At 38.2% G+C, this 23433-nt stretch overlaps 1 protein-coding gene across 5 annotated transcripts in view; it reads right to left on the reverse strand.

Moving 5' to 3' along the window:
* The window catches only part of LOC110476021 (uncharacterized), a 212573-nt gene that overhangs the window by 167923 nt on the left and 21217 nt on the right, over positions 1 to 23433 (reverse strand). The gene's annotated exons all lie outside the window — the stretch shown is intronic.

Below are 23433 nucleotides of genomic sequence, written 5' to 3' on the forward strand. Positions count from 1 at the left end.
GAGCAGCTCAGAGACTTCACAGTTTTCATGACTATCATGATTCTTCAATTGTATTATTATACTTTGCACCATAATCCAGCAGGAAGACTTATAGTGGAAATGGGGATTCCATTGAAAGGTGGAAGCAAAACCAGAAGATATTTGTTGAATTTGCTTTTAACTGGAAGAAAAAAAATAATAGCATCTAGACTTGTTAATTTTTCACAAATATTGTCAACCTCCTGTCCTTCAAAGGCAATGCAAAAAAACTTTATATTTAAAAAAAGTTTCTATTTGTAAATAAGCACTGAAAATACAGGACTTGTAGATTAGTTAAATTAGGGGAAATTATTAGATAGCATTAATAAAAATTCTCCTTCTTTCCCAAAAACCCATTTGCTGAAGCAAAAGCCAAGTCTTTTTTAAATAAAACTTCAGATATTAACCAACAAGCATACAGACTTATCACAATGAGAAAACTTCAGCACTAAAATACCACTTCTAAGTTCAAGATAAATGACACAGTAAAAAGAATTTCACTAAGGTTTTAATGTTAATATAAGGCATTTTTATTAGTGACAGAATATGGATGGATTATACTTAAAGATGAATATTAGAAAAGTAATTCTTCCGAGTCTTAAGCATAATTCCATTAGCTGCTGTTTCGTAGAGTGTCAGCACAACTTTTGCATGCCTATATTTCGGTGTTGTGTTTTTCAGAACACTAGCCTAAGAACCAGAAAACACTACAAAAATAAAAATCTATAAAATATTTCATATGCTAATATTTAGAGCTTAAAATCTCAGGACAGAGGGAAGGAGGCTGATTATAGAAAACATTTGTCATTCCAAGAGTTTCCTGCCTCTTGCTATAATTAACATTCAACCTTTTTTCAAAATGTTTGCAATTACAATGACAAAAGTATAATTTTATAAAACAGTAATAAATGTAATTGCCCATATTATTAGTATTGACTGACACCCAGCACAAGAAAATCATGAACCTGTTTGAGCAGGTCGGGACAAGTGCCACAAAAATTATCAGGGGGCTGAAATACCTCCCCTAATAAAGAAAAGATGAGAGAGTTTTGGTTGTTCAGCCTGGAGAAGAGAAGGCTCTGCAGGCACCTTATTGTAACTCACTCATAAAAGGAGCTTAGAAGAAAGATGGAGAGGGCCCCCTTTTTACGAGGGCATGTGCTGACAAGACAAGGAGTAGTGATTTTACACTAAAAGAGGATAGATTTGAATTAGATCCAAGGAAGGAATTCTTCGATAATGAGGGTGGTGAGGCACTGGAACAGGTTGCCCAGAGAAGTTGTGGATTCTTCATCCCTGGAAATGTTTCAGGCCAGGTTGGATGGGGCTTTGAGTAACCTGGCCTAGTGAAAGGTGTCCTTATCCATGGACAGGGGAGCTGGAACTAGATGATGTTTAAGGTACATTCCAAACCATTCTATGATTCCCCAACAGGTGGCTGCTGAGGCATGGGTTATCTACCACCTTATTGAAAACCAGTAAACTACATATACAATTCTGTTCTCTTGGAAATGGTTTCTTGGAATTTATAACTACATAACCACACGCTGCAGTTCACCTTGACCCTTCTCAGCTTTAGAGTTTCAACATTTTCCTGTCAAACCCTGCAAAATGTCAAAAGCATACAGCTAGCACAAGATTAGTTCAGCTCTCAGATGCTGACTAAAGGAAGTAGCTGGATAAGAGTGGTTTTGTGTTTACTAAAATATAATTGGTTTTTCACTTCAGCTCTTCAGTGGGTCTGGGTAAAAATAATTGCTGAATATTCAAACACATGTTGTCAAAACACTAACTTCAGTTAATTAGATTCTTCTGGATATAGTTTAAAATATGACACTATGTTCAGCTAACTTTCACTTGGGGGCAAAATGCCCTACAAAATCATGCTTAGAGGCATTCTGTCCCTTGCAGTTTGCACAGAATTACTTTGTGGAGATCTTTCACAGTGAAATTCTTCAATAAGTTTTTCTGAACATACTCTTAGAGAGTAATCTCCTCAAAATAATCACACTTACTTGAGATACAGCACTCTTACCTCCTTGCTATTTTTCTCTAGAAGATCACCTAGACAACCTGACAGTGCCTTTGCGAGACACTGACATACATGCATGTTGAGAGCACCACATTTCAAATGCCTGCCTCATATTCCCCTACTTTCTTCTCAAGTCTATCAGCTTTTCCTCCAACTTCTTTTGAAGGGCGTTTGAAAGGCACTATACAGTACTTATTTACATAATAATACCATATAATGGTACTTGCACTGTACTACATTTGGTGTCTACTACTGCCATGACCCATGTACCTTCATTAAGGTGAAGTAGTGGCAGTCATTAGACATTAAATAGAAGAGTCTTGAAAGTATCATGACAAGACACAGTTGATAAATGCTAATTGATCTTCTAATAAAGAAATTGTGTGAGATATGAGAAAACCTTCTGGAAGACTGAAGACTCTTAAGATATATTTTCCAGGAATAACGAGTTATTGAGCACTTTATCTCCTTAAGAATTAATTGCGCAGCTTATTCTATAACAGGTAGTTTCAAAGGCAATTATGAGAAAATTCATAGATGCTTTCTACATGCTGCATAATAAATAGACACATTGGCAGTGATTAAGTGGCTTCCTTCCATTCCATAAATTGTTGACATTACAGACCCAAGTTCTTTGCTGCAAATTAAGAAAAGTTTTATTCCTTGACATCTTGCTGAAAGAAGACCAGTTGCTAATCTACTGTGTAAAATTTGCAAGACACTTAATCACTGACTAATCTGTATGGCAATCTGTACTTCTAGGTTGCTCTGGGGGTGGTTTTTCCCCTTTTAAATTGAAAAAAAAAAAAATCAACCAACCAATCAAAACAAAAACAACAAAGCAACAACAAAAACACCATAACCAGTTATCTTGTTTGGAATCTAGTAAGTGCAGGAAACTCTGTAGAATACTCTTATCAAAACAGCTTGGTGCAACATGTTACATCCTTCCTGTCAGACAGTTAATCACACTTAGAAAATGAAGCCCATGGTGATTCACACTTGGTCTTCAGCACTAAGATATCAGAGAATGCTTGGAATAAAACCTGCTGTCAGTGAAGTCATTGGCAATGGAGAGGATGGTCAGTAGTGTGGGGAGATGATCTGTCCTACCTATATTCATGGGAGCATGGAAGCATTTTCCCTGTGCAGCTACCTGAGCCCAAGGAACTTCAGGGTTGTTACTTCACTTCATGCAGTCCTTACTGGAAACACCTGAGGTGTCTACAGGGCAAAAATGATGAATGACAGTGGCTGCATCTTTTCTACTCATGGATACCTGAATGACTTTTAATTTGGTCCAAGTTATTGCTTTGTGTAAAACTACCAGAGGGGAAAGTAATAACTGATTTATTGTTAACTGCCATACGGCTCTAGCTAAAACTCTGACCTGCAGCAGTTTTTCAGATACTTAATGTTCTTTCATCATTGTTAGATGAGATTCTGTTTTCAACAAACTGACTTCCCTATGAAGGAAACAGAAAAATCTACATTCTTTACTGATAACATTTTTTTCTCTTGAGCTTTGTCAAGTTTAGATTGATGCCTCACACTGCAAAAAGACTTTATGGGATCTGTATTGCTCATAATAATATTTATGTTGATAAAGAAACAAGACAAGGCAAATTATAAGAAATATAATTAATCAGTTTGTAGCAAAGGACAATATTTCTGTAAACAACTTTGGTTTTGAGAAGCTATATTTCAAAGTAAGTATGATCTAAGAAGCATACATCCTAAATTTCTTTACAGTCATTTTCCTTTTACTTACAAAAAAATTTATTGTATACCAACATGCCTTTGGTGCTCCCCTTGCTCATTTGCTTTACCAGCTGAACATTGTCAGAGTCAAAAATGGATTTCTCATTCTGCTCAAGTTCTGTTCTGAGTTTTTCAAGTTGCACACTCCAGCCACAAGTTCCCACAGTGTGCCTTTGTAGGCCATAGTAAGTATCCTTTTCAATTCTCATATCTTCTTTAGGGAAAATATTTACACACCCCAAAGAAGGAATCACAGGTCACTGCCTTTATCAGCAAAAGACTCCACTGTCAGAGGCATTTCCCCTGGATCCCAGAAATACATGGCTTTTTGTTTTTCCTGCCTTCCCTGTGGATTTTTGTAGTCTTTTTATAATGATGATAGAAGATTTATACCAAGTATTCCAGTCTCAGCATAAAAATCACCTCACTGCTTGTCTATTTAGACACTCAAGGATCATATTAACATCTTTAGTACAAGCTGCACTGACCATTTATAAAAAGTTGTTAGTATTTCCAACATCTAAGTAATTTTCAGAGGCAGGATGTTCTATGTCCAATTGTCCAAGTCATTAAAATCAGATTATGTCCTGTTTGGTTTAATTTTTTGTTTTGTTTTGTTTTTGGTTTTTTTTTTAAGGGATTCCTCTAGAGGAAGGTGAGGTACTAAAATGGAAATTCTGAGGTGTTAAAGAGGGCCTTGAATTAAGATTACACTGGGATGCAACATTGTATCTCTGATAACATAACATAATATAGCAAGTTTATAACAACAGTTTTTCTCAGTTCCTCTTAACTTTCTATGTATCCCTTTTGTCCCTACATACATAATATATATCATTTGACAGTCAGCATGTCCATTTACAATTGACAAAGTACCTGTTCTGTACTGCTTTTTAATAAAGGGCCATTTCAATCCTTCTGATTAGTCACATCTTTTTCATTCCTTTCTTGTTTACTCTGAAAGGCCTTTTATCTGATTCCATGTTCAAGAATTTCTGAAAGGAAATTTGTAAAAGTGATTTCAGTATGCTACACTGCACAGTGATATTGCAGCCAAAGACATAATTAACGGTGGAGTAGGGGAGGCTAATGTTTGCCTATGTCTGTAAACTGGATAAACGAATTGCTGAGTTTGCCTATGCCTGTTGTTTAGTTTACCTGGCTTAAGTTGATTTTTGGGTAACTTTACAGATAAACATTTGTTAGCAAAATCAGTGATTTCCCAATTAATGACTATGAAGGAAAGCTTACAGCATACTAAAGGAAAACAAGCTGTAAGATGTCTACATGTTAGGTTTGTCTTTTAACAAGCCAAGTAATGAAAATAAACTTTATGACTCTAATAATAACAAGTAGCACAGCTTACATGATGAATATCAAGGATCAAAATAGGTTATTTGGGAATTATCTGCTAAGAAAATTTTTTTTTTTTTAAAGTAATCTTCAGAGAATGTACTTGATTTGGGAAATAATTCACCTGACAAAATTTCTGAAACTGTTTTGGCCATTCAGATCCATCAGTGTTAATTGAATTAAGCAGCCCAGCTTGGGAGGCATGCTTTTAGTTCTGTGGTTCTATATTTTATGTACATTAGTGGTTTACTCAAGTTTTACGTACAGAGAATAGGTGCAATGGTCCAACATTTACAGACTACCTCGTGGCCCAACAAATCCATAAATGATTTACATCCAAAGTTCTACACCTGTCCTGCGAGCACAGCTTCCAGTGAAGTCCATAAACAAAGTAGCCAATGAATCAGACTCCAAGCAGTTCCAAGCTCTCTTGATCAACCAGAGAAAGACGAGAAGCATAACTTGTATACCCATACAGCTTACTGATATTATTCAATGGATAAACCATGCAAGTGAGAGCACAAAACTTCAGCCAGACAGCCAAGAACTCTTCACTTTGAAATTTGGTCTTTCTGGAGAAAAATACTAGTGCTTCTGTAAGTGCAAGTGGCTATGGCCTTCCTTTTAATAGCCATAGTGAGAGCACAAATATCCTCTGTAACAAGAATATCTACTTGGCATGAATAGAGATATGCAGCACTATTGTCTACTTTTGTACAGCCTTGCTGTTCTAGCCCAATAACAGGGAAGCAGGGATGAAAGCTTACCACTCCCTTCTGCTGAGCAGTTTATGCTGGAGTGCTTAATGGTATTCGCAGAAAGCTTTCATCAACAGATGTGCAATGTATGCTTATCATATTCTGCAAATTTCATTTTATAATCTGCATCAAGGTGTCTAACTCAGACTCATGTAAGCCCAAAGAAGAAAACTTTGAAATCATAAAAATTGAAAGCTTAATAGAACCAGGATTGCCACACTTTGGAAAGACTTTTTTACTCATCTAATAGGCTGTCTAGGGAGAGACTTACTTTTTGAGACTTATTTTCTTTAAATAAAATTATTGATTTGCTGAGAGACATTTGAGGGACAGAACTGCAGAAAATCTCAAAGAAAACATTGGTCTGAGTCCTAATGTGTTCTTCTGGAATAAGATAGTTTATCACCACTAGGAATTTTTGCTGAATTTTACTATTACACTCATATAATGTTAATTTTTAAGACAAGACAACTTAAAATTCCAGAAACTGTGTGCTTGTAGAAAGTTCATACCAAAGCAGATAGAGCAATTATTGCCACTTGAAATTCAGAGCCCCTCTTCTCCTCCTTTTGGGGCACTCATGCATAAGTGATGATGTAGAGTTGTTCCTAATAATTATTTCCTAACCCAAGTGATACATATTTCGATTTCCATGTTAATTAAATTCCTATAACAAGCCTTACTTATCCAAGTTAAGCTGAAGACTTGAAGAAAAAACATTTCATGAATTTTCAGAGTTCATTTGTCTTCCTAGTAATGTAAACTGTGATTAACTCACATGTGCAATTTCCTTCTGCCCACAGCGATCCCTGTGCCATGTGCTGCATAAACACTCCTGGAAATTAGGCTTATACATGCAAACTGCATCAGGATGCTCTTTATATCTGATGCCTAATAATTCCATTTCTCCTCCACCAGATTTAAGCACTAACTTACTGTAGGACAGGTAACTCAATGAAATCATTAGAATTTCTCCTTTCATTGTGCCAAAGAAATCCATGCCAAGCACATGGACAAGCCAAAAGTCTAGCAAAAACTCCACGGTGGTTTAAGAACCTCACTTCTTCCCCACTTTCAGGACAAAAGAGATTTTGTAACATTTATCCAAGAGCTTTAAAAGAGCCCTAAGTTCTCCCCTTTGCTGTCTTTCACCTCAAATTACCTGGTACAGATGAGAGAAATACCTTTGTTCTCAGAGGTGTTTGGCATGCTGCTACTTCCTCTCCTACCACATAAAAACAATCCCTTCTGTCCAAACTTTTAACAACATTTATTCCCTTAAACTGTAACTAGCTGTATTTTTGAAAATGGTAATGAAAGTTAGACAGGGAAGAAAAGGACAGGTGTATGTTCTCCCAAAGAAAGTTCAGCTAGATATCCTGCATCTTCCCCAGCTGCACCTTAACCCAGAGGGACAGGAACCATGCAGATTGAGTCACACAGGTGAGTGTCATGTGTGAATAAGCTCCAAGCAATGGGGTCCATGTCATGTACTTGTGCATGAAAATTCAGGTGCACTTGCTGGCAGGACAGTAAGGGAACTACTTTCCTGCACGGAGATTTTATATGAGATATTGCTCATATGTCAGACATCACAACCTCCAGGGCTGGCACCACAACTTGCTTGGGGTGCCAGTGGTGTCAAGCTCAGGTGAAGCTATAAGGGCCCCAAACAGCTTAAAAATAAATAAATAAATAAATAAATAAATAAATAAATAAATAAAAACCAGAAACAACAACAACAACAAATATAACCGAGATAAGAAATGGCTTTGGAGAAATGAAAGTCAACTGGGTCTAATTGCTCTGCCAACATATGAGCCTTAAAGTTTACCACAGAACATAGACATTGTGTATCCTTGCTTATCTTGCCCTCTTTATTCTAAAAATCATATTGGGTCCATCACAAATCCAATCTTTCTTTCTCAAGATTCCAGCCTCAGTAAGTTGGGTATGCCAATAAACAAACATATTCCTCCAACACAGAAAAGGAAAGGGTTCAGATTCGTTTTGGATATTCAACCAGGAAAGTGTTAGATCTATTATACAGAGCACCAAAGAAAGATAAAACTAATTTCCAAAACATTTTAAATATTAGAAGTGTGACAAATTCTGTGAAAAGCAATAACATCTGTTTTTATACCAGCTGTTACTGCTGAAAAAGAAATAAGTTGTTGAAGGCAGAGGCTCTATTTCAGAAATGAATGAGAACAAACCAGAAATCTTTAAATATAAATAACAATGTTCTTGTATTTAACATGATCATTTTAAATTATCACAATTTTGCACAAAATATGGCTTATATTTTAAGGGTAGAAGAGGGTGCTGAGAAAGGAGAGGTGATAAAGCCATCCTCTCTAGTGGAAAATAGAGGAACAGACATTTATCTAGTTCATCTGTAATGACAGCCTTTCCTTGTATTTCTTGTTTTAATCTCTTTGCTTCATAATATAAGAGAGAGTTCAGTGAGTTTTCTGGGAACTAACCAGTGGGCAAAAATATAATAGCATTTCTTTTCTGGTTTATTTTTTATTTTGCATATAATTGGATTTTAATTCCACTCAAAAATTATTTTTTAAAAAATATATAAATGCAGAACATGTTTTTCCTTGCTATTGTGTGGCTAATACAGTTTTTAAAGCATCATACTGCTTTGCACAACATATTATTATTTCTCCTCCAGATTGAAACACTGTCTTTCAAACAATTTTGTTCAAAAGGTCTGCTTATGCAAAAGCTGTTAAAACAAATCTTACTGATACAAATACTCTTCAAGCCACATGAGGAATTATTACTGCTTTGTTTTGAAAGCAGAATATCTATCCACAGCTGTGGAAGCCAATATTGCTTTGACTTCAGGTTCTAACATGGCATAATAAAGGAGTTTAATAATAGTTATATTACATATGGCTACCTAAATAGCTTTAACCAAACAAAATTTAAAACAGAAGCAACAATTTAAATGGAATGTAAATTTAAATTTGATGCCATTGTCTAAACCAGCTTCCATTAAAAAATAAGAACTTCACTAATTTCTGTGCGTATGACACTGAATGATTCTGCTTTCTCTGGAAGTGATGAAATTCAGATGTCTTAGAGGTGCTCTTAGGCAAACAAGGGTGGTAAACAAGGGTGTGAAATGGCAGCACAGCTGCTAAAGCTTATGCTTTTGTGCTCTGCCAAGGCATAGCTGAGTGCTGCTTCTGCCCTTGGCCACAGCGGGCCAGCAAAGCTGCGAGCACGGACAGGGGCAGTAACTCATCACAGCCGAGAGTGCCGGGCACAGCAGCCTGAGCTGCTGCTCCAAACACCTTCCCATACACTTGCTGTTCCTTAATGGAATGTGGGCCTTAACCACCCCCTGAACTGTACTGGCTTTCACTAGCAAATAATGGAAAAGCCACACAACTCCCCCGAAACCATTTGTTCTACACACCTGAGTCCTGATCACTTTTCCCAGTAATACAAAACTGTGTAGCCTTGTGCACCTGTATTTCATCTGTAGTCAGCATGACAATATCATTTTATCCTACCACACGCCTTTCACAGCCCTTTGGAAAAATCTGTGTTAACAAGACGATTCCTGCAGCTATGCAATGGGCTCTTACAAGTAAGGGCATGTCAGGGTTCTGTCAGCTCTCCTCAGACCACATGGAGAAAAAGAGACATTGGTCAACCAAGAGGCCTTGCTGATGTCTTCCAAACAATTTACCCTGCACTGAAATGGCCCAGAGGTGGGTGTGTAAGAAAATGCACAGCCAAAACACACCTTGGGCATTAAGGAGGGCAGCGGTGCCAGCGGAGCTCAAGATTCTATCTAGGACTCTAATCCATGTGTTTTCCTACACAAATTTAGTCAAAGAAAAAGGATATATTTTCAGATTTAAAAAAGCAGGCAAGTTAGTAAGGCTGATGACAGCTACACAGGAAAGAGTCCCAAATGTCAGAGATTATATTCTGCACTGACAAAAGGTCAGAGACACAATCAACAGGATAAGCAGTGGAGAAAAAATTCAGGGAAGATTTGACAAGTGACATAGCTGTCAACAAATAACTTGAAGGTTTGCCTGCCAGCTCAGTACAACATTTCCGTAAAGTAATGAAATTTTTAAAAAACAGAGAGACAGGTGACACAGTTCACTACTACTTTGTCTGTGGTATATTCGAATTTCTCTTGGACATCGAAAACAGTGAATTTATGGAGGTCACCTACTCCAGAAGTTCTCAGAGTAGGCTTTTAATTCATACTCTAAGACAGCTGGAAGGTCTTTCTAACTATTACTTGGATTCAATGGATCACCAAATATACTAATTCATAGAAATTTTCCCTCCATATCCTAATCTGTCTCACACGTGTCAAAATAACGTGAATGATTCATGCACTATTTATCTGTTGCCAAGTACTATGCCTGTCAAGAAATGCAAACTTGGATTTAAAAGGTGTCTAAATTTATCTAGCAAAGTAGGAAATAATTTGGATTACTCATTAGCATCAAAGAGCTTTCCACACTGTGCCCACAAAACATGACCCTCTAGGCCACAATTACCCCCTCCTAACCTGTTATTTGTGTGTACATGGTGTGCAGGACAAAATACACAACAGAAAGAGTGTGATCAAATCAGGCACTTCATTATCATGTTTTCCACTCATCTGTCCAATTATGATTCATTTTACTAGGTGAAGTAAATGGTTCAGCACTGACATGCATACTGATCTCTGCTCTTCTAGACACTGTGAGTAGATCCAATATTTAAGGTCCCCTGATGCAGATCTTCGAGTTAGAATATGGCTTATTCAGTTTCTGTATTTTTAACAAGTAATGTGCATGGGCAAGGGATTGGCGGAAGAAGATTTTAAGGCTCTGCAAAGATTTCTAATCCTTTTTAATGCTCCATAGAGCTTTAAAATTGTCATTTTCTCAAAAGCAACATGAATGTGGAATGTGCTTTCCCTCAGTCAAAATAGTCACAGGTAGGAAGTGTAGGAAGCAGTTTCATTTTCATTATATGAACCCTGCCTTATTAATTAGGAAAATGATTCTCAAAGATTTTCAGTGACAAAGCCCACTTTAAGTAAAACACCACTCTTTATTAACTAAAAGGTTAAAAACTATTCTCTGCTTTTGAGTTGCTAATTTTTACTAACCTTTATTCATTTTATGAATATTGGTCAGTTCTTCACCAGATACATTAAGAATGGATACATAATCTGGAGGGGAAGGTTTTCTCAGTTTCTGTCTTTTCTTTTTGCTTGCCTCTTCACTAGGCTCAAGATCATGTACTAATGACAGCACCATCTGCTAACTGAGTTCATAAAGAGTATGTTGTATAAAGAGTATACTCCTGAACCAATGCTTCTGTTTTCTATTCCCAATAACATGTACAAACATCAGTTTTGGAATATCCCCAGCACCAAATCAAAGAGCGAACAGTAGGAACAATCCACAAAAATCTTTGTTAGAATGGGAGAGAAGCCCCTGTTTGTTGCTGTATCAGCTGTTAACAGCTGAGGTCAATACAGTTTGTGATGATAGGTCCACTACTTCCACAGCTTAAGAAATTCTACTCCCACATACCCATTCTATTGTTTAATGGTTTCCATAAATAGCAGGAAAATGTCCACATTTTTCAAATGAAATATCCTGGAGGTCAGAGTGAGGAAACATTTCCTTTATTTCTGACTGCAGCAATACCCAACTTTTCCTGACAGTCCTGTTTGACTCTATGACTCCATAGCAGTCCGGATCCTTTGGTTAGGGAAAACTGCCCTCACAGTCCAAGAGTCAAAGTACCTGAGCACCTGATGTAGGATCATGCTTCCACAAGACCAGCATCCCAAGCCACAGGATGGCAGGATATGGGAAAGGATAAAATTTGATGCTGTACTGGAGAAAAGAAAAAAAAACCACAAACCTGGAAAACTCTGCCCATAGGGAGATCCATCTCTCCACAGGAAAAGGAAGGTAAACTGAAGAAGAAATCATGACTCTAAAATTTAAATCTAATAAATCTTTTTAATTAAAAAAAAGTATTACTCCTGTAGTCTGGTAAAAAAGGTCAAAATTAATTGATGCTTTAGTAAGGGCAGGACAGCCATGAAAAAACATGTGAATTTGTGGAAAGAAATTGGGATGTACCAGCCTTGTAAGTTGTGCTTAGGTAATATCTATGCCAGGGACTGAGCAGCAAGCCAAAGACTTTGTCAGGACAGCATTCTCCCTGTGCTTTCCATGGCAAGTTGGCTGTCACACAGGCCAAGGCATCCTGGCCCACTCAGGACAATCCCTTGTCTGTACAGACGGGGCACCAGGATATAACATTACTTCAAGATTTTATGCCTGTCCCTGCAGGATGGACATCCTGGAGCCAATCAGAGCCAATAATGAAGAGCTCAGTGGGAACAAGAACTTTCTGATCTGTTGGAACACCCTCCAGCTGCACCCAGCATGGCCATGTTACTGGTTAATGAGATTAACATCCTACGTCCATCACCAGAAGGGCTTGACTCAGCTGCTAGCAGCAGCAAACACAGAATAAAAACTGAAAAAAGCAGAGTGTGAACAGGATTTTTCAACTGGTTTTGTTTGTTCTTTGTATTGACATGGTGGTTATACTTCAGTAAATCAGAAAAGGTATTATTAGAGAAAAAACATCATGGAAGAGCTGGAAAAGACCATGACATGGAAGGCTAATTCTCCAGGCTCATCATAGAAACTCTTAGAGATCCTTACCCCAGTGAACCCTGGCACTGACTACAGTAGGGCTGGTTTGGGATAAGAACCCATCACAAAGGACAGGGTTCCAGTGTTTGACTTTCACTTACAGTGCAGCTCTTCATGTCATGTAAGTGCTTCACTATTGCACAGACTTTCATACTGAAATAAAGGACAGAGATTAAATAAGAGAGCAATTATGAAAAGACAGCCAGAAATTAGCTGCAATTTACAGGGGCTACTAGTAAATTGAGCTTATTTCTATTTCTACCACCTATCTCATAAAGCTAGGTAAATTCACTTACAGAAGATTACCTTTATTTAATTGAAAAATAAAATATCAGCAAATATAGGTAAATCAGATTAAAAAACAGAAAATCTTCTTCCCTGTGTTACAGCTTCCCAACCATTTTATCATTTTCTAAAATAATAGCCACTGTTTTGCTAGCTATTAAAAGCGGGGTGCTTTTTTCTAATTTTAAATTCACTCAAAGTAATAACTCATGGCAGCTGGGTATGGCTATGATTAATGTCCCAAATCACTTCTGTTCAAGTTGCCACTGCATTTCACTCTGCAATATCCGAGCACTCAGCACCATCTCTGGCCAACTGTGTTAAGTACAAGCTAAAATTCAAATAAACAGAAATCCCCAGTAACAAATTCACAGGACTCAGGACAGATAAGGCTGACATGAAGATTTTGTAGACAAAAAGATCTTTGCTCATCTGGAACATAAGATGCCCCCAGAAGTGAAAAACATGAAATTTGATTCACATCTTTCTATATATAGGAACTCTATAACATTTCTATAAATTTCTGTATTATGCTTTACAATTTGTGGTTTTGTTTCTCCTTTATCTAAGAAGCATTAAACCTTTGTGTTTCCTCTTAGAGGATGGCAGTGCTTTCTGCCTTGAGTTAATCTCACTATTTCATAGTGAATGCAGAATGATGGACTAGATATGGAGAAGCTGTGAGGATAAAATTCTTGTGAGGATTGGAATCCATATTTCACACTTTGGGCCCTTACAGAAATGAACCAAACCTAAACCACAAATCAAAAGACTCATTTTTACTACAGAGGAAAATACTGAATTTGAGCTTACATATCTGAACTAAGAAAAATGCTCTCCCCAACTTTTATACTGTACATTGAAGACTGTATTTTCCCTTCATATTTTAAAGTGTACATATACTTAAAGGATAAAGATAATATGTGAAATCTAATTTGCACATCACTTTTTCTTTCAGACTGTGGGAAGAATCAGCTTCAACTTATTTGGCTGCATTAACCCATTTGCAGGTTGAACAATATATAGAAAATATGAAATTACTGTAGTTGAGAAATTATTCCCTCAAGCTGTAACAGGAATACACTCTCCCTTCCCCAAACATTCATAAACACATGTATGGAAAAACTACAGTTTTGAGGCTGTGTGGGTTAGATCAAGGCTTAGTCTCTGCAAGTGGTTTCATTAACATCTCTTTTTCTTCCCCTGGCCTCACGAGAATACTTAGCAATGTCCAAAAGGAAAACAAGACCTTAAACTATATTTGCATTGTACATAGAACAAGGACAATGATCTCTTACTTTATAAGTCTGTGTAAAGTGCAAGAGTATATTTCAGTTACACATTAAATTCTGATCCCTGACCCAAAATAACTCAGAAATTCTCAATGAAGTAAACATAACATAAGTCTCCTTTTCTATTTTCATTCTGTGGCTTCATATTCTACAATACTTGAATGTTCTTCTTCACACTAAAAACTGATAATCACCTCATTTATTTAAATGATTTATCAGAATGAGGGTTGACTCATAGGAGAAATCTCAAACTTCAATTCTACAAAAGCCGAAATGACAACTTAGAATAAAAGTATTACAGTAACCTATCATAGAAAAGGTTGCATCTATTTCTCATCTACTTAAGTTTAAACATATATCATTGGTATTCTAAGTAGCCAGGCAAGAAATACCAATGACTCATCCCATTGCACTTTCTCAGATATCCCAATGACATTAAAAAATAAATCTAAGTTTTCTTCCCATTTTTTTCACTGGCCATGATAAGTATGAAAAAGCTTTACTCAAGAACCATAAGCAGAATTTCTGCTCACCAGGCATAAAAATGTCTATTCACTGAGCATTTGCTCAGACTTTTATGCCGATTGACTTCCTGTGTTTTCTCATTCCTTGCATGTTCTCTTCCTGTTAAGGTGAAAAGCAACTGACTTTCAGCATCATAATGTGGTTGTGGAAAAGACATTTAGGTACACATCTTTGAATACTTCAGTGGATTTAAAACACAGTGTTCAAAAGAACTACTTGGAAATTTGATTATAATCAGTTGTGCCATCTGGAACCTCAGCAGCCAGATGTCATTTGTATCCCAGTCCTAGGAGATCACACTCATTGAATCTTCTGGAAGTTGTGCAATGTTGAATAAGCAGGGCTCACTGCTTTCCTTCATCTTATTCCTTCAGCCCCCTGTGTGACATCTGACCCCTGTCCTCTGCTTCTGTCTCATCCAAGGGCTTCCCCTCCTCACCCTCCTCCAAAACAGCTCATCTTCTGTTGTCCCACATTTCCATTTGCCACATTGCCATGCAAAAGGTCTCTCCTACCCTCTCTAATCCTGTCCTCTTTTCTGATGCCAGAATTTCTGTGTAACCAGTCCTTCACATGCCACACTCTTTTTGATATCTTCTTGCTAGGTATAAGGTTTCTCCATGTATTGCACCTTCCTATTGCCTCTTCCTCTTACAACTCTTCTGAAGTTGCTCACAGACCTAATGCACCTCCCCTGAAAGAAAGTAGGGAACAGTGAGAATGGTGAAAACAACTTTTGGGCAACACTGATCCTTGCTTGGCTAAGGTAATAATACCAGGGGAAAGAGGGAAAGCAGGAAAAACAAAGCTTAAGAAACCCTGTAATGGGTCATTAAATGTTAGTTAGGTTTCTTCTATAAAACAGTAAGGAAAAAAATTAGCAGGAGAGAAAACCATCTTCAGTTTCTTTCCATACCCTGTTTTAATAATGCTTTCCTCTCAGTTCAGTAAGGTTCTCTCTGCCAGTGCCAAGAATCTTGCCTGGAATTTTCATTCATGAGATGCAATTTTCAAAAGTACATGTTGCAGAAAATTGGTCCAATGCACCATGAAGTAAATATGCAATCTTGACTGGGCCAAATGAACTTGGTAGAGCTGATTTCAGTGGTGGCCCCTAGATTAAAACTAAATATTCAGCAGTCAGCATAGTAAGCAAATGGACATTTTTGAAGGCATATTGCAAAGAGAAAAAGAACCTTTTTAATATAGCCAGTCATTACAGCTATTTTTGCAGCTCAAGGAGAAAGAGCCTAAGAAAATGTGAAAGAATTCAATCTGAGAGAGTGAAGAAACTGCTAATAGAGTGTATGGCATGTTTTCATTCAGTTGGGATTCTGCAAAATTTTTTATTTATTGCAGATATCATGGTCTTAAGCCCTGTAGGACTGGGGATTGTAGGCTAGCTACAATACCTTTCTGAAGCGTTGTTCCAAATTGTATAGAAATTTGCTAGAAAGAAAAGAAGTTAGAAAAGAAGAACTAGCAGCAATTCAGTGGTCAGCCTGAACTGCAAGCCTATACTAGGGGGAAAAGGCATGGTTATGCATGCAGAAATTTCAGAAGAATGTCTGCTTCCTTCTAAAAGGGACAGCAGCACCTCTAAGAACAGCAAACAAGCTGGATCCTGAAGTTTGTGCCTTGTATGACGATTATTCAAAGCAATACATTATTCAAAGCAATACACTCTCTTAAAATCCCAACAGGGCTGTGGTTCAGTTATAACTTTATGGGAAATGTGACATCCAAAGCATCAGCATCACTTAGGGATGGTATGTCATTCCCTCAGAGTATCCTTAATTACAAGCAATGTAACACCTCAAGGAAATGGCATGGTACATGGAGTTCTTCTCATCAGCCTCTCAGAACAGCTTAGATGAAACGGTGCCACACATGACTTAATCCTTACAATTGGGATTCACTGACAGCTACTTAGATGTTGTTTACTGTCATAAGTCCAGTGACAGTTTGTCCTATATCCCCTTACAACTGGGTTCTTTTAATGAGTTTGGGATGTTTTGTAACAGGAAGCTTTTCTAAGCTTTCCGCTTAGAAACACATCTTTGAATATGAAAATGATTGCTGATGATGGGACAAACTCTTCCTTAATTAAAAAACTGGTACAAGTTCAGACTAAAGTTTGCTTTTTATCTCAGCCGTTTGAAAATGCTTGCAGATGAGATTTGTCCTCGGCTGTTGCACAAAAATGTAAGACAAATAAACAGAAATATTGCCTCTTATATTGCAAAAATTTAGAATTACTTTTTGGCATTCCCAGTTTTTTATCTTCTCTTCCCAGTTGTTTGATACATATCAGAGTAAACACCAGAAAAACAGACTTAAAATACTCACACTAATCCTGAAGTCATGTGTAGCATTTACTAATGCCTTTTACTTCTGTAACACAGGATAGAGACTCCACTGGTGTCTGACTAAAAAAATGCATGCCAGGGGTGAAATCTTAGAGAGAGTGACCAGCTTTGCAGTTGATATAAATCATTAAAGCTCCAGTGGGTTTCATGCCGTGCAACTGAACAAAGATGGTTTACAGCTTCAGAGAAGACAATCTGCAGCTGTTCTTCGTAACACCTTCATTTAAAACTTTGACATTAATTCATAAAACAGTGGAAAGACACTAACTACAAGGCAAAAAAAGGAAGATTTGAAAGGATAGTGTGACAAAGAGGAGACAAACATGTACAACAGATGTAAATGCCTCAGAGCTAAAAAGCAAGTGCTACTCCCTTGACATTTCTTTTCTGTCAAAATATAATGAAAGAATAGCAAAAAACAGTCTCAGTAATGCACATAATTATGACTCTAGCTGTAGACATATTTGCTTGAAGTTATAATAATAAAGGCATTCCCAGGTGCTAATGGTGACTAATCAATCTTCTCTTAACAGGTAACACCTTTAATTGAAAGAAAGGAAGAGCACGTTTTCCCAATTCAGTCCTAAGAAGTCAATCAAGAGAGCAGAAGCATTAGTTGTGTACCACAGAACCTGAATTAATGTGAATTATTAAAATTGAAAAATTACTTCTATCTAAAAATTAATATTCCCCCAGCCCCTGCAAGAAAGTTAATACTGTTGATCACATTTCTTGAAAATTGAATTTCAATTCCAATTACTTGAATTGAACTTCTTCATCTTATTCTTCAGTAAAGATGGATAAATCATTAACCTTGATATGCAGAACTCTTTCCTCATTCTTCTCTGGAGAGAGGGACAAGCAAAATTTGCAGCTATTTCCTGCCTGCCTGCTTCTTTCCAAAACTCATATCTTTTCAAATCTGTAAAGGGTTCAGTGGAGGAAAACCATGTTTTCATCTAAGCTACCTGATGATGTGCTGCTACACAGATTCACACAAACATATGCACACCTGGCCTTAACCTTGAAAGGTCTTTAGCATGGCCTCTTTTGCCTCTAACCCTAAGAAGAATTTATCAAAGAACAGGGAATAGAAAAAAGAATTTCAAATACAAGAATGAGTAAGTAAAAATCATGGCAAAGCCTAGTCCACCATTCACAGTGGTAACTTGCTTAGATGTTGCTTAGTTCTTGCTTTGCAAGAAATGAGGAAATGCAGAAGGCTCCACTATAATTCTTTAGGGCGATCCCACTCCTATGTCTTCCACCTTTCTCAAACCTGGAGCTGAAATAATATCAAGGGGCCCCAGAGTGACCACGCAAAATCCAGTGCCAATTGAGAAGAGCCTGGCAAGTCTACTTTCTGCTCTCAGGATTACTTCTCATTTATGGCTTACTATTGGGAAACAAGTAAGGAGCTGATCAGAGTCCTCCACCTTGTAATTCATGTCAGTCCTGCTCTGGAAATGCTGCAACACAGTCAGCACTGAAGGAACTCCAGGTCAGAACAGGAGTTAGCCCAAGTTAGCTCAAGTGCTGTTTGCATTAGAGTGAAAACTATGACCTCAGTATAAGGTCTGTCTATGCCCTGCTTTAATTATCATCATTCTTTTCTAGATGCTGCTTCTCTCTCTGTCATTAAAAATTCTGCACCTAAGCAGCAGGCATGAAAATCCTAGTTATATTGCTGACATTATTGCATTCTTCCTCTCCTTCACACGTTTCTGACTGCTCCCACAATGACTCCTCAGCACTACATTTCTCATTTACTGTAAATCTAATGCAATGGTAGTATCAAAACATCAGCCTGGCTTGTCGATCACCCAAGCAGGCCTTGACGATTTTCCAGGGAGAAAATACTGCTGAAGGAACAAAAAGTGCACAAACCCCCATTTTTTAAAAAAATAAGTTAAGTAGGTAAATAAGCAGGATTTATAAACTCAGGGTTTGTAAATATCACTAATTTCTCTTGAGATTTATTTTCTCTATTTCATTAGCTCCATTTTAATTCATGTACAGGTAAAAGGTCACATTTGTGAAACATGGTTTTTATTAGCTGTGCAAATATTATGATTCCCTGTTATTATCAAAATAAAGCAATTTTCAGGGAGTCCTTTATATAGATCCAATTCAGCAAAGCTCTTAAACAAATGTTTACACTTCAGTAATGCTATGTACAAAACAACATAATACATTTCTTGATTTTCCAAAATGGCTATTGGAATGCCTATTTTGACAGAAACATTTATTACAAACATACACCCACCACACACACACACACATACACAATTAATAAAGGAATTGTTGGGTTTTCTTCTTAACAATGAATAACTTAGCAATGAACAATCACATTGGCAAACAAACTAATCATTAAGTTCCTAAGTAAAAACACCTCCCATGTCTGTGTGGAACAAGTCACATTTAAATCCTGTTTTACAGCTGGGACTCCACGATGTTATTATACTTAACAGCAATAATAATAATAGTGTTAACAGCAGGTCCTTGCTGTCAAAGATATCTCCTTCCACACACAGTGACTGCTGTGCTACTCTTTCGTCACTGGGGTGAAGCCTCTTGTACCACGGTGTCTCAGGAAAGTAAAGGAAATGCACTTCCTCAGCAAATGCACATGAGTCCTGCTCTGCCCACCCAAACCCAAAGGCACATAAAGACTTCCAGTGCCTCCCAGCACATGCATTCCCTGGGCTTCAAAAGGAATGCAGACTGTACCACGGATGATTCCAGCCTGCATCCTACAAATGACATCTTAATAATTTTGGCCATAGCAAATGTTCTGGGAAATGCAGAGATGGACAGAAAGCACTGAACTGACCTTCTACATGTTTTCAGTTAATCGAAAAACATCTTGCTACATTTCTAAAGGGAAAAAGTAATGAAATGCTTTTGTGCTTCTTTGCTGCATTTTAATTTTTTTTCAGATAGCCAGCTAAAATACTTCAACTGTATGAACTTTTCTTAGCAAGTAATGTTTCAACACAAGAACAAACAATTATGAAAAGAAATGTCCATTAGGGATTTTCACATTGAACCACAAAGAAGGTAGAGAAGTAGAAATGCAGTATATCTTGTTCTCCCGTGAGTCAAAGGCATCAGCTCTTGTCTTTCCATGTCATTTTGCTATCAATAAACTGTTGCTAGGAGGTGAATGTTTCCATGGCAATGCATGAACTCTTAGTTTCACTAACAGCACTATTCTCCACACACTCTTTCATTTTCTGACATTATTTATTTTTTCATATCTCAGGAACAAATATGGAAATGAAAACAGAAGAAGACGGGCAAATCCCACATCAGACTATAACCTAGAGAAGCCTGAGGACCCCAGGTAAATGTCTCTGTGACAGCATCATGGTTTTTGCCATAGTTTACGGCCACTTACTTCTACTTCAGATTTCTGGCATGGAGCAGAGAACGCTATCAGGTTCAGGAAATTTTCTGTAACCTGAAAGGCGGCAGCTTGTGCAGAGGAAGCTGCATTTTCAGCGCCGGCTCCGCTGGACGCGGAGCCTGCTCGGGGAAGGCGGCGCAGCGGAGCCGGGCGGCGATTGCCACCTGTTGGGTCTGGAATGGCAAGTGCAGGGCTGGAATGGTACCTGGGGGCCGGAATGGCACCTGGGGGCTGGGGGGCCCGGGGCCAGGCTGCCGGAGCGCCCGGGCGGGCCGGCTCTGCCCGCGTCCTGCCGCCCTCCCTGGGGAGGCACCGCGGCTCCTCCGCGCCGCAGCGCTCGGAGCCGCTGGCGCTCCAGCCTGCCTGTCAGGCGCCGGCTTTTTCTCCACAAACTGCTCAAGTAAGCAAACATGAAACCGGTATTTACAAGTCAGGTGAGAAAATCAAGCGGTGCAGCTACTTTTCCTCTCCTCCTCTCTGATTTTTACAGGAGGAAAACCACCTTGGAATTAATTTTGTTGTCTGCATCTGTTGTCCCCCTCCTTAGGCAGAGCAGACAACAGGGATAAGGCCATAGCTATCCTCTCTGTCGCTCCTTTTGTGATTTCTTTGACAATCAAAACAAAGGAGATACGGAGTTAAATGGCAAAGGGGGAAACAGAAGCGTCCCTTCTCACATTGCTCCTCCACGTCCAAAAGAAGCTGGGAGCTGCTGGCAGCGCCTTGAGATGGCTCTAAACACTGACAGTAAGAAACTCTTGACTGGCTCACCCAACTTCTTTCAGGAGACTTGCAGCTCATCCTACTGCACAGCGTTATCATGAGCCTGACTAGACACCTCGGGCTCAACTCAGATATTTCTGAAGATAGAGGGCAAAGCCCGAAGGAAGAAGAAGATAGTATGTTACAGAAAAATCATACACAAACAGGGAGGAATCTTGGGAGAGATTCTGGTTCAGCACATAGAAAGTTGTAGATAAGGCAATAAAAGAAATCCTGATCTGTAGTTTCTTCTTTGCCTCCATTCATTAGATGGCTTTCTAGAAAAACATGTGTGTAAATCCCAAGTACAGTCCTTGAAGAGGTGAGGATTGAGGGCAATGGAGATCATTGGCCACACTAGAAATAAGACCCAGAAACTCATAAAATTCTTTAAAATATCTTTGTTTAAGAGTGGACCTCATCAACCAAAAAATGAGAGGCACATATATTCTGTTCTTAATTACAGGAAAATACTACTTCAGAGCCCAGTTTATGAGCTCTTTACATTCCACCCCTTCTGCCTCACAAAACTTGTGTGGCAATTTGTGCTAGACTCTCAAATATACACAGCATGACTTTTCTCCTTACCAGTAACATATAAATATCTCTGGCATTAATTACTTTGTGTTGTTTTTTGCCAAGTGGTTTTGACAGCTCTTCTTGATCATGGGACAACAATTTTCTTTGAAATACTCAATTTTCTAGACAGTCACCTTAAGCAGACGGTTTTCTACAGCCAAAATGAAGAATATTTATGGAACTCCATTGTTAACTATTGATCTGTTACTGCTCTTCATCACTTGGCTATTCACCTGCTTTTCACTGTCTAAAACCCCACGCAGTTAGAATCTCACTAGAGTCATGTATTCAGAGAGGTAGTCAGGATCTTCAGAAACAATGAATTTATCTCTTAGCAGCCATTGCCTTCACTTATTTTGATATATCTGCCCTTTCACTGAGTGAATTTTCCAGTGACACACTGAAAGTTTAAGTGTTTTTCAATGCTTCCTTCTGAGAGACCAGTGAATCAAAAGTAGATCAGCCTCTGACCCACATACCTGTTTGAAGTATTTTTAACCCTAATAGTGTTGTTCCTCACATTCCAAAATTAGTGTAGGGTGTGTGACCTGTAACTAGCAATAGTGATCTTACTGGTCCACTTGAAAACAACATTAATTAATAAGTTGTCATAAGGCTGTCCTTTTAACCAACATTACCTGAAAATGCTGAGCTGTGTCAGCTGGGGATCCAACACTACAAAATTTGTGGCTCACAATGAACCAATTATTGTTAAGTAATAAGATGCACATTTGGCTTAATCATGTTGCTCAAAAGCTGGAATGGGGGACTGTCACCAGCTCAAACAACTCATGAAGGTACAAGATAAAAAGCACAACACTATCACAATTGCCATTGACTGTGCCAAATTCATTGAGAATGTCAAATGCACCCAGTTACTTTTTTTTAAAATGTTGTCATTTATCCATTTTCAAAACAATTTTTTTAAATGAAAAGTGGCTCAGATTGAGATATGGCATAACTTATGCTCATCTTTGACCATTTCTAGTGCAGCTGAATATGCTGGAATATGGTCCCAACCCATACAGGCCAGTGAAATCCTGCAGTGGAATTCAGTGGGCTTTGGGATAACAAAATGAGATGCCCTGAAGGCAAGAAGCATTGACAGAAGATAACACTTTGAAAGGCCTACATTAAGTTCCTAAGCACCATCTGCATGGGAAACTCAAAGGAAAAACACCAGCATGTCTCTCAGCATTCCTTTCTGCCATGTAAATTATTTTCAAGGGATACCAGCTATCTTCCCACTGCAAGACAATAATGTGAAAGCCCTTCTGGATTCTCAGCCAACTTCAGATGCTGCTGTGGGAATGCTGCAGGGAATATCACAGGCAGCACCCAAGGCTGTCCTCCCAGGCCAGAGGGAAGAAGGAAATAGCACAATAATTGTCCTGTACTGCTCCCATGGCTGCAGTGCTCTCCCACCCAAGCAGGCTTGTTTAAAGCAAACATGATGGAGCCCTTTCCTCTGGCACCCCACAGGGCATAAACACACTTCTTTTTTCTATCATAACCAACAGTTCTCATCCTTCCTGCTTTGAATACAGAACTAAAATCCTTTGCAAACT

The sequence above is a fragment of the Lonchura striata genome, chromosome 3, assembly GCF_050655825.1.
Source record: "Lonchura striata isolate lonStrDom1 chromosome 3, ASM5065582v1, whole genome shotgun sequence".
NCBI classification, from domain to species: domain Eukaryota; kingdom Metazoa; phylum Chordata; class Aves; order Passeriformes; family Estrildidae; genus Lonchura; species Lonchura striata.